This window comes from Xyrauchen texanus, chromosome 40 (assembly GCF_025860055.1).
Source record: "Xyrauchen texanus isolate HMW12.3.18 chromosome 40, RBS_HiC_50CHRs, whole genome shotgun sequence".
NCBI lineage: Eukaryota > Metazoa > Chordata > Actinopteri > Cypriniformes > Catostomidae > Xyrauchen > Xyrauchen texanus.
This window is the reverse complement of record NC_068315.1, coordinates 1,805,232-1,816,498: the sequence shown is the minus strand read 5'-3', so window position 1 is coordinate 1,816,498 and position 11,267 is coordinate 1,805,232. Positions and strand designations below refer to the sequence as shown.

The following is an 11,267-nucleotide window of genomic DNA, read 5'->3' as shown; positions in this document are numbered from 1 at the left end:
CATCACAGACCAGCAGTTGCTCCCACTGGACCACATGGCCACCATAGTTACAGACACTCGGGTGATGTCATTGGGTCAGCAGTGGTCACAGTGACTCACAAATGGAGCTTATGATAGATGTTTCCATTTTCCTCGAATCTGTGGAGTGCATTATTCCTATTCAACCACAAGATGGCATCATCTGAGTTTATAAGTACTAATAAAGTCCTTTGAAATGAAAATATACTGTAAATGTGAGGCACTCTCTGTCTATTCTGTATTTCACACACCTCATTAGTGTGGTTTTGGGTAACGGGAGGGTGATATTAAACATTCATAAACATGGCATCACTCACCAATGCTGTGTCCGGCTTTTTAAAGCAGTTTCAGAAAAATATCTCATCAGTTAAAACCTCAAAATAAATACTGGTGTCAATCCTGATATGACAAACCCACAAACAATTTGATGGGCAAGTTACACTTATAAGGAATTTGACTTTGCTTCCTTATAACTCTATATTCATAATGACATACAAGAGACAATACAGAGCCTACATGGGGCTCTTTTACTTCCCAAATACTAGCTCGAGTACCAGTGCTTTAAACTAAAACCTTCTGTGATCTAAGCAATACGAGCAACATCTGTTGCTGTTCCACAAACACATTTGCTCTCCGGGGGTCAGACACACACACAGTGTGTTTACTTTGAGATCTCCGAGCTGACCTCCTTAATTCTTTCTTTTTGGACTCTTCCATATAAGGTCATGCAGGCTGTTGAGGGTCTCTGATGGGATGCTGGGCAAATTCTTGGGGTGCTTGAGGCGTCTGTTAGTTTGAAACAGCCGAGGTATTGCTATTGCTATACTAAAGTATATAACAAGGAGACTGCAGACAATTTACTAATGGTCAGACAAGACTGCATCAAGCTCTTAGGATTACACACACACACACACACACACACACACATATACAGTTATTATATATATACTGTGTGTGTATATATATATATATATATAATTATTATGGGTGTTTATCACATTTTAAAACAAATATTCTGGAAAATAATATTGTTTTATAATCCTAAAATCAGGTTGCAGCCCTGACTGACCATCAAAAATAATAATAATAATAATAATAAAAAATGTAAAAAATAAATAAAAACTATATATTTTTTTATTTGATCTAATAATCATAATATATTATTATTATTTATAATTAATTAATAATTCCTTACATATTTATACAGTATATATATTATTATTATTATTATTACTATGAGTGTTTATCGCATTTTAAAACAAATATTCTGGAAAATAAAATTGTTTTATAATCCTAAAATCGGGTTGCAGCCCTGACTGACCATCAAAGAAATATAGATAAATAAAAAAATGTATAATATATATATCTATATATATATATAAAGTTAATAAAAATAATAATATACGTGTTAATTTTATATTATTATTATTTTTTATTTGATCTAATAATCATAATATATTATTATTATTTATAATTAATTAATAATTCCTTACATATTTATACAGTATATATATTATTATTATTATTATTATTATTATTACTATGAGTGTTTATCGCATTTTAAAACAAACATTCTGGAAAATAAAATTGTTTTATAATCCTAAAATCGGGTTGCAGCCCTGACTGACCATCAAAGAAATATAGATAAATAAAAAAAAATGTATAATATATATATCTATATATATATATAAAGTTAATAAAAATAATAATATACGTGTTAATTTTATATTATTATTATTTTTTTATTTGATCTAATAATCATAATATATTATTATTATTTATAATTAATTAATAATTCCTTACATATTTATACAGTATATATATTATTATTATATATTATTATTATTATTACTATGAGTGTTTATCGCATTTTAAAACAAACATTCTGGAAAATAAAATTGTTTTATAATCCTAAAATCGGGTTGCAGCCCTGACTGACCATCAAAGAAATATAGATAAATAAAAAAATGTATAATATATATATCTATATATATATATAAAGTTAATAAAAATAATAATATACGTGTTAATTTTATATTATTATTATTTTTTATTTGATCTAATAATCATAATATATTATTATTATTTTTAATTAATTAATAATTACTTGAATATTTATACAGTATATATAATATATTATTATTATTATTATTATTACTATGGGTGTTTATCCCAAAAATATATAGAAATAAAAAATGAGAATACATTTTTTTTTTTTAAAGAATTAAAAAAATGTAAAACCTAAATATATATATATATAAATAAAAAAAAAAAATATATATATATATATATATATATATATATATATATATATATATATATATATATATATATATACAAGTTAATAAAAATAATAATATAAGTGTTCATTTTATATTATAATTATTTTTAGATTTTATCTAATAATCATAACATATTATTATTATTATTATTATTATGTATAATTAATTAATTAATAAATACTTATATATTTATACAGTATATATATATATATATTCATACTTATTTTTGGCAAATAAAATCTGAGGGAAAATAATGAAAGTAAATTTATGTTGTTGGCAAATAAGCTTCAGCTGTCATCTTAAAAAATGCTGAGCAATGATCAAACGGTAGGCGTGGTCCTCCCGGGCACTCCAGATTCTTCGTCCAGAACAGTGGAAGCAAGTTTCCTTTCAAGGGCATGAGAATGTATTAGAATGAAGCTCTCCGGTCTCCAACAGACCCGACAAAGGTGAAGGGGCGGGGCGAAACTGGATGAATGACGTTTACGGGAACCAATCGCGTTCATGGGCGTACCCGTGGTTGCGGTTTGATTGGTGGACAGAGGGATGAGCGTCATTGTGTGAGGTGTCTAATGTTGTGAAGTCTGACTCATTTCGGCGAATCGGTTCTTTCGAGCAAAGCCCTATAATGAACTGGATTTATCGGTTCTTTTGCGTCATCAAAACACACTTTAAACACAGTTATAACTAAATTAAAAAAATAACACTAGAGCGCAGTTTATTCGCCGATTCTCTGCTCATTTCGATTCATTTACAGTTGATTATTGAACCGCGATTCACGAATGAATCGATTTGCGAATTGAAAAGAACCGACTCAACTGAACAATTCATTCGCTTGACCACTCGCTTCCCACGATAGTGAGTTGCATGAAGGGGAGTCAGTTTGACCTCACACTGGGATAGTTTCAGATACGGGACTTTGGAAACAGACTTCCAAAGAGAGGTTGCTTTCCCTAAAGAGCGTCTCATCTGAAGTTTTCATCATGCCGGTTTTTCACACCAAGACGATAGAAAGTATCCTGGAGCCCGTGGCTCAGCAGATCTCTCATCTGGTGATCATGCATGAGGAGGGAGAGGTGGATGGGAAAGCGATACCGGATCTCACCGCTCCCGTATTGGCCGTGCAGGCAGCTGTCAGCAACCTGGTCCGGGTACGTGATGTCACTCTTTTATACACATACAGATGCATTGGCTCATTTACGCGCGTGCACAGCTGAAAGTAGTTTGGATGGAAGCATAGTATCCTGTTGGACATTGTTTATTGTTGCATTTCCATGAAACATTCCTGAAGTTCTTTGGCTTTGATTCAAACTCAGTTTCGCCTGCTCCTCTGGGATTCTCCCTGCCCACTGCAACACCGCTGTGCCACTGTGCCACTGTGCCATGCCATCAATGCATCAGTTATTTAGCCGATCTTTTATGCAAGCAAATTACATGAATGGTTCACCCAAAAATGGAAAGTTCTCTCATCATTTACTCATCCTTATGACTTAAGATTAAGATTTTTAGAAGAATATTTCAGCTCTGTTGGTCCATACAATGCAAGTCAGCAGGGTCCAAAACGTTAAAGCATAAAAAGTAGCAGCATAAAAGTAATCCGTACAACTCCAGTGGTTTAATCCATGTCTTCAGAAGTGATATGAAAGGTGTGGATGAGATACGAATCAATATTGAAGTCCTTTTTTTATTATTATTACTATAAATCTCCACTTTCACTTTCACATTCTTCTTTTGTTTTTGGCGATTCACATTCTTCGTGCATATCGCCAATTACTGGACGGAGAAAGTTATCATATCGCTTCTGAAGACATGGATTAAACCACTGGAGTCTTATGGATTACTTTTATGCTGCCTTTATGTGCTTTTTTTTTTAGCTTAAAAGTTTTGGTCACCATTCACTTGCATTGTAATGTGTCTATACTTTTGAAATGGCGAGTTTACATATTGGCCCCATTGACTTCAATTGTAAGTGCGTCAGTGTAACCTCGATCTGTTTAGTTTTTTCCTCTCCCCTTTTTATCCCCAATCTGGAACGCCCAATTCCCAATGCGCTCCAAGTGCTCGTGGTGGCGTAGTGACTCACCTCAATCCGGGTGGTGGAGGCCTAATCTCAGTTGCGTCTGAGACCGTCAATCAGCGCATCTTATCACGTGACTTGTTGAGTGCGTTACCGCGGAGACGTAGTGTGTGGAGGCTTCACGCTATTCTCCGCGGCATCCACGCACAACTCGCCGCACGCCCCACCGAGAGCGAGAACCACAATATAGTGACCACGAGGAGGTTACCCCATGTGTCTCTACCCTCCCTAGCAACCGGGACAATTTGGTTGCTAAGGAGACCTGGCTGGAGTCACTCAGCACGCCCTGGATTCAAACTAGCGAATAAGCGAACTCCAGGGGTGGGATACATTTTTAACGTAATAAAGATAAATAGGCAACTCCTTTGTTTTGCTAAGGCTAATTTTATAGCTAACATTTTATGTATCCTAAATAAACACAATTAAATCATATTTTTGCGTACTTTGGCACAATTACAGCGTCATGATTGGAAATGACGGCTAATAAAAATATCCTGCTCACAAGTGATATTTCTGGCGTCTGCTGCCCTCCTGTCGATCATCAGTTTGTGGAATGTGAGCAGTTCTTTGAGAGGCGCTGTGTTTTATTTGGGAGCTCTGACTCGAGCTGTTAGAGGCGGAAGGGTCACGCTGGGGTGAACATTTCTCAAGACCACACGGATGGAAACCTCTTCCAAAAATGGAGCGTTTCTGCCCTCAGAACGGGGAGAAATGCTTCTGTATTAGGCAATGCTCGCCTTTCTCTTTACACTAGTTCCAGTCTTAAAAACATGGAGTTTCATCTGAAGATCAGGCATTTAATCCCAGTGGGGGATTAACCTCGATTTTAGACTTCATTTGCGTCCTATAAGCTTCTGAGGGTGGGTGCTTTAGACTGTAACATAATCTTTAAATATAATAAGACAAGCATCGCCTCTTTGATGCAAGTGTAGTAGAGACAGGGCTGGACTGGTAATCTGGCATACCGGGCATTTTCCCGGTGGGCAGAAGCACTTTGGGGCCGATCAGGGGTGGAATGGCCATCGGGAGAACTGAACCGGGACGGTGGGTCGGCCGCGAAACAGGCCTAATGGGCCACGATAAGCTAAAATGAGACGCAGAACGGACCACAAAACGGCGCCGCGATATGCAGAAAAGGACAGCGAACACCCCCCAGCACTCAACAAGCTTTGGGCCAGTTGCCATGTAAAATTCCAGCCCAATTTCTATTCCCAGTCCAGCCCTGAGTAGAGCAAGCTCACATCATGTAAGCTAGTGTCACTATTACTCTATTACATTATAAGGACGAGATGAGATCTCACGATTTGGTTCGATATACGATACGAGACATTCAGGCTGAACGGATGCAGAATAAGCAATAGAATTGAAAAGTATGTGAAAGCATATATATGTATATATAATATTATTTAATGAAATTATATATTTATAGTAATGAATTGAGCTGTCAATGTTTGTAAAAATGTAATAAAGATAAAACTTTGAGTTTACATTAATTTGTATAACAAGTGTTATTATGGTACTGTCACTTTAAGAGTTTAACATGCATCTCGCAGTGTTGTGTGTTGTGGTTCATTTATTAACGAGAGAGAAGTCTCGTTTTATTTTATTTTTGTGCATCTGTGACCACGAGGAGGTTACCCCATGTGACTCTACCCTCCCTAGCAACCAGGCCAATTTGGTTGCTAAGGAGACCTGGCTGGAGTCACTCGGGACATCCTGGATTCAAACCCGGGCCGCGGCGTGTTTTATCGAGATTTAAGTGAACCACATTTTGCAAATTGGTTCGCAGAACAGCTTTCACTTTGTCTGTTCCTCACTCAAAGCCATCATATGCCTTCAGAAGACTTGAAATGTAGCACACAAGTCATATTTACTACATTCATGATGCTCTATCGTCCTTTTTTTTTTTGGTCATTTTAGAGCTTGACCCAGTACCCCAGAAACAAATCAGTTATTTGCCTTCTGTGATCCACAGAAGAAAGGAAGTCATACGGGTTTGGAACCACACGAGGGTGATAAAACGATGACAGAATGTTCATTTTTGGCTCAACTATCTCTTTAAGTGTTGAATTCAAGTGCTTTGTGTTTGTGCCTCAGACAGGACAGATAGACGTTCTCGCTCTATTCACTCCACACTCATGGAAGGGAACGTTTATCATCAGTCTGTTGCTGGGGAAAGCAGTTTAACTGCATGCTGAGATAATGCGTTCCTAAATAACCCTTTAGAGGAAACACCAGCTATGGAAACGTGATGCACACAGATGGAATGAGAGCAGAACTTCATGTGAGACAGAGTCGTTGAGTCCTCTGTAAGGCAGATATTTGATTTTAATGTAGATGGAATAGATTAACTGAAATGTACCCAAATGCGAAATTGGAATCAAATCTAATTTAGAAGTTTGTAACGATTCCCGGCCATGGCATCAATGTATTATTTTATGGCCACAGCCTTGCATTGTTTTCCAGTTCAGAGTGATGTCATACACATAGCTTTTTATAGCACTTATCTATAATGACGCTTCTGTAATTTCCCCTTACTTCTCTCTGTCTGTCTGTCTTTCTTTTCTATCTGTCTGTCTGACTGGCTGTCTTTTCTATCTATCTGTCTGTCTGTCTGTCTGTCTGTCTTTTCTATCTATCTGTCTGTCTGTCTTTTCTATCTGCCTGTCTATATGTCTGTCTGTCTGTCTGTCTTTCTTTTCTATCTGTCTGTCTGTCTGTCTGTCTGTCTGTCTGTCTGTCTGTCTATCTGTCTGTCTGTCTGTCTTTTCTATCTATCTGTCTGTCTGTCTTTTCTATCTGCCTGTCTATATGTCTGTCTGTCTGTCTGTCTTTCTTTTCTATCTGTCTGTCTGTCTATATGTCTGTCTGTCTTTCTTTTCTGTCTGTCTGTCTGACTATATGTCTGTCTGTCTTTCTTTTCTATCTGTCTGTCTATATGTCTGTCTGTCTTTCTTTTCTATCTGTCTGTCTGTCTTTTCTATCTGTCTGTCTATATGTCTGTCTGTGTTTCTTTTCTATCTGTCTGTCTGTCTATATGTCTGTCTGTCTGTCTTTTCTATCTCTCTGTCTGTCTGTCTATATGTCTGTCTGGCTGTCTTTTCTATCTCTCTGTCTTTCTTTTCTGTCTATCTGTCTTTTTTATCTGTCTGGCTGTCTGGTTGCCTGTCTGTCTGGCTGTCTGTCTATCTATCTGTCTGGCTGTCTTTTCTATCTGTCTGTCTGGTTGGCTGTCTGTCTGTCTGTATTTTCTGTCTATCTGTCTGTCTTTTCTGTCTGTCTGGCTGGTTGGCTGTCTGTCTGTCTTTTCTATCTGTCTGGCTGGTTGGCTGTCTGTCTGTCTGTCTGGTTGGCTGTCCCATCCATCCATCCGGCGAGTGTGTCTGATGTGTTTGATGTTTATGGTTCCTTTTTCATTTAATAGACTTCAGCGCATGTTCTCACAGTGCAGCCAGTGTGTGTGAGCTCTCTTAAACTCTGAGAGCTCTTGTTATGTGTGTGTGTAGTGCATTGAGAAGCGGGCACAACGAACAGTCTGTTATTTGGACTCGACCGCACTGTCAGTGGCATTTAGCAGAGTGTCCTCGCATTTCTGCCACTGGAACGTCAGTGTTCAGCACTCCCCAACAATTCTGTTCAGCGGCTGTAAACGAGCCATGAGTGCAGTTGAAGTGTGTTTAAAGCCGGCAGGGATATAAACTTAAGGAAGTGACTTCATTATAAAATGATGTTTCAGCCTGACAACTGAATTAACTTGTTGTAAAATATATCTTCAAACGGCAGTTATCAGGGTCCAAGCACATGCGAAGTGAACATGACCAAAATACCCACATTTGAAAGAGTCGATCATGTGGACGCAGTTGTTTTGAAGTCAAATCTCAACTACTTTTATTGCGGGTGCACCAATAGGATTTTCTTAAGTTATGGTGCCTCCTATCATCTGAAATTTATTAAATTTGGCATGTGACCACAGAATGTACTGTTGTCTTTGTGTGCCAAGTTTTGTGAAGTTTGGACTTTGCCCTGACAAGATAGAGGTCAATAAGTCTTTTGGGCCACACCCACAAACGTATTGGCTTGCATGTTCTGAACTACTTAATGAATCAAAATTCTGTTGATGTATTTTTGTCAGGAGCATCTCTGGATGATACATTCAAAATGAAATGCTAGTTCGACAAATGGCCTGGGACGAGTTTGGAAAAAGTAGTTTTTTCCCAAAAAATTCAAAGTAGTTGAAAAGTTCTTGTGGAAACGGAAATACGGTTTCTTAAGTTTTGAGCAAAAATGTGAATTGGCTAATTATAAGGCCACTTTGTGATCGATTCTCACAAAATCTGGTATACAGATTCTTGTTGACAGTCTTCTTGTGTATACAAAGTTTTATGACCATCTGCAGTTTACCATCTAAGTTATTAGGTGCTGAAATTGGATTGACTTCTGGCAGCCATTTGTTACAGCTTGGACCAAAGAAAATGCATGCCAAGTTCCAACTTCCTTGATTAAACGCTTGCAGAGTTTTGATGCTTTTTTCTTATTTACAGCGCCCTCTGTGGGTAGAACTTGGCTAAATTTAGCATGCATCCTCAAAATGTATTCATGTTAAAGTTTACCAAGTTTCATTATGTTTGGACTTTGCTTTTAGAAGATATAGCTCGATTACGTTGGCCATGGCCAAACATTATTGGGTTGTGTTTGATAGCTTTTTGTCAGGAGCATCTGTAGAGGATATATGCCCAATTTCATGCAAATCAGACAAGCTACCTTGAAGGAGATTGAAAATGTGGGTTTCCTTTGGTGCTAGGACCCCTAAAAAGTCTCTTACACCCTGTCTACACGGGCACATCTGTTGACACAACACAACGTACTGCAAAAGTCGGAGTGAACATTATATATTCCATTATACGACCCGGCTTTCCAAAATCATGTTTGTATTATGACTAAAATAGTTGTTACCTATCTGAGGGAAATGTCGTAACCTGACAGCAGCAGTTATATATATATATATATATATATATATATATATATATGTGTGTGTGTGTGTTTGGTCTCTCGTCCTGTTTTAAACACAAATGGTTGGAATGACTGTGGCGTGGAATGCCAGGCACTCGGCCACACTTTCTATTTTAGCCGGGCAGTGCATAATGCAAAGGATAATGCCCTCTATTGTGAGGAAACACAGACACAGTGATTGTAAAAATGGAGGAATGTTCTTTCAACACTCAGAATCTAATCTAATGTCATCGACAATGTTACAGATCTGCCTAAACATGAATCCTGTGATTGAGAGGAACTTGTACAGGGAATTGTGTGTATTAGTGGTGTTTGCTAAGTCAAGCATAACTCTTATTATTGCTCAAATATTGGGTTAGTGGTTTGAACAAACCTCAAACCCAAAGTAAACAACTTGGGAGTGTAATTTGTCCTGCATTGATTGTGCTGCAGACATGAAACGTATCCTCAAATCATGTGGCTTGTTGAAAGGTGGTGTGCAATTAGGACTTTTCCGAGCAATGGAGCGCAAGAGTGCCCGCCCACTGTTTCAGCCATGCCAGTTCCGGGAGTATTTTTCCAATTCATAATTCTCGTAGCCTTCAAAAAATAAGAGTTGTGTGCCATGAACCAAACCAACCAGCTCCGAGGTGAATCACAACATTACAAATTATAAACTGACAAGACTGTAAGTACCATCTTTCACGAGGGCACGACATCCCATGATGCATTACGAATAACGTAATTGGGTAAAAACCGATGGAATCGTATAAAACTATTGATTTTTGGTTGTTGATTATAAGTATAAAAAAAAATATTTTAAGTTTATTGCAATGCATTCTGATATATGCAAATACATAGTTTGAGGGCGAAGGAAGACTGTATTGCATCATTCTACGTGTGCCATGGAAGTGGGTGGTCTCATCCAGGCGGATCTCTTATTGGTGGATGTTTCACTGCTGGACCACTGGAAGTGTAGTTGTTCATCAGAAATTCCACTATTAAACGTGGTTTTTAAGCAGTGAAGTTGAAATAACGTGGGCTGATGGCTTCAACGGGAGCATATAGAGTACCATTGATTAACAACCTCAGAGCCCACGTCAGACTTTTTTACATTTTTAATTGATTCTAACAATTATACAGCACAAAACACAATATTTAAACACAGAATCAAACATTATCCCCCTTCAACCCATTTCCCTCCCAGTCATCAGTCACAAACCCCCAATATACATCACAGTGGTCAAAGCCTGAGCCACACAGGGAGGGTAGAGTCACATGGGCTCAGTTGGTAGTGCCAGGATTGGTGATACGAATCCCAGCCCACATGACTCCACATGACTCCACATGACTCCACATGCCGAAGTGTCCTTGGGCAAGACACTGAACCCCAAGTTTCTCCCAATGTCAGGCTAGAGCCTTGCATGGCAGTTCTCCGATACTACAGCTCTGAAGTATGTTGCCTCCAGCAGGCTTCACTGAAGGAGTGGTGGAACAAATGGATGGTGTTTTTAAAGGATTGTAAGTTTACATTTATGCGTTTGGCAGACACTTTTATCCAAAGCAACTTACAGTGCACTTATTACAGGGACAATCCCCCCCGGAGCAACCTGGAGTTAAGTGCCTTGCTCAAGGACACAATGGTGGTGACTGTGGGGATCGAACCTGTGACCTTCTGATTCTGATTAACAGCCCTGTGCTTTAGCCACTATGCCACCACCACTCCAGTTACCATTAAAAACCAGATTGCCAGATTGTTGTGCTCTATTGGACTTTGGATTTTCACGTAGTGGATGATAAAAAATGGGTGAAAGTTGACTTTATACTTTTTTCTATTCCTCAAATCAATCATTAAAATAAAGAATGAATTATTTCTTTGTTATTCTAACAATGTTTACAAT

General features: G+C 37.8%; 1 pseudogene; it reads left to right on the top strand.

The window, feature by feature from the left end:
- Positions 1-3,137: 3,137 nt before the first annotated feature.
- The window catches only part of LOC127633139 (vinculin-like), a 62,733-nt pseudogene continuing 54,603 nt past the window's right edge, over positions 3,138-11,267 (top strand).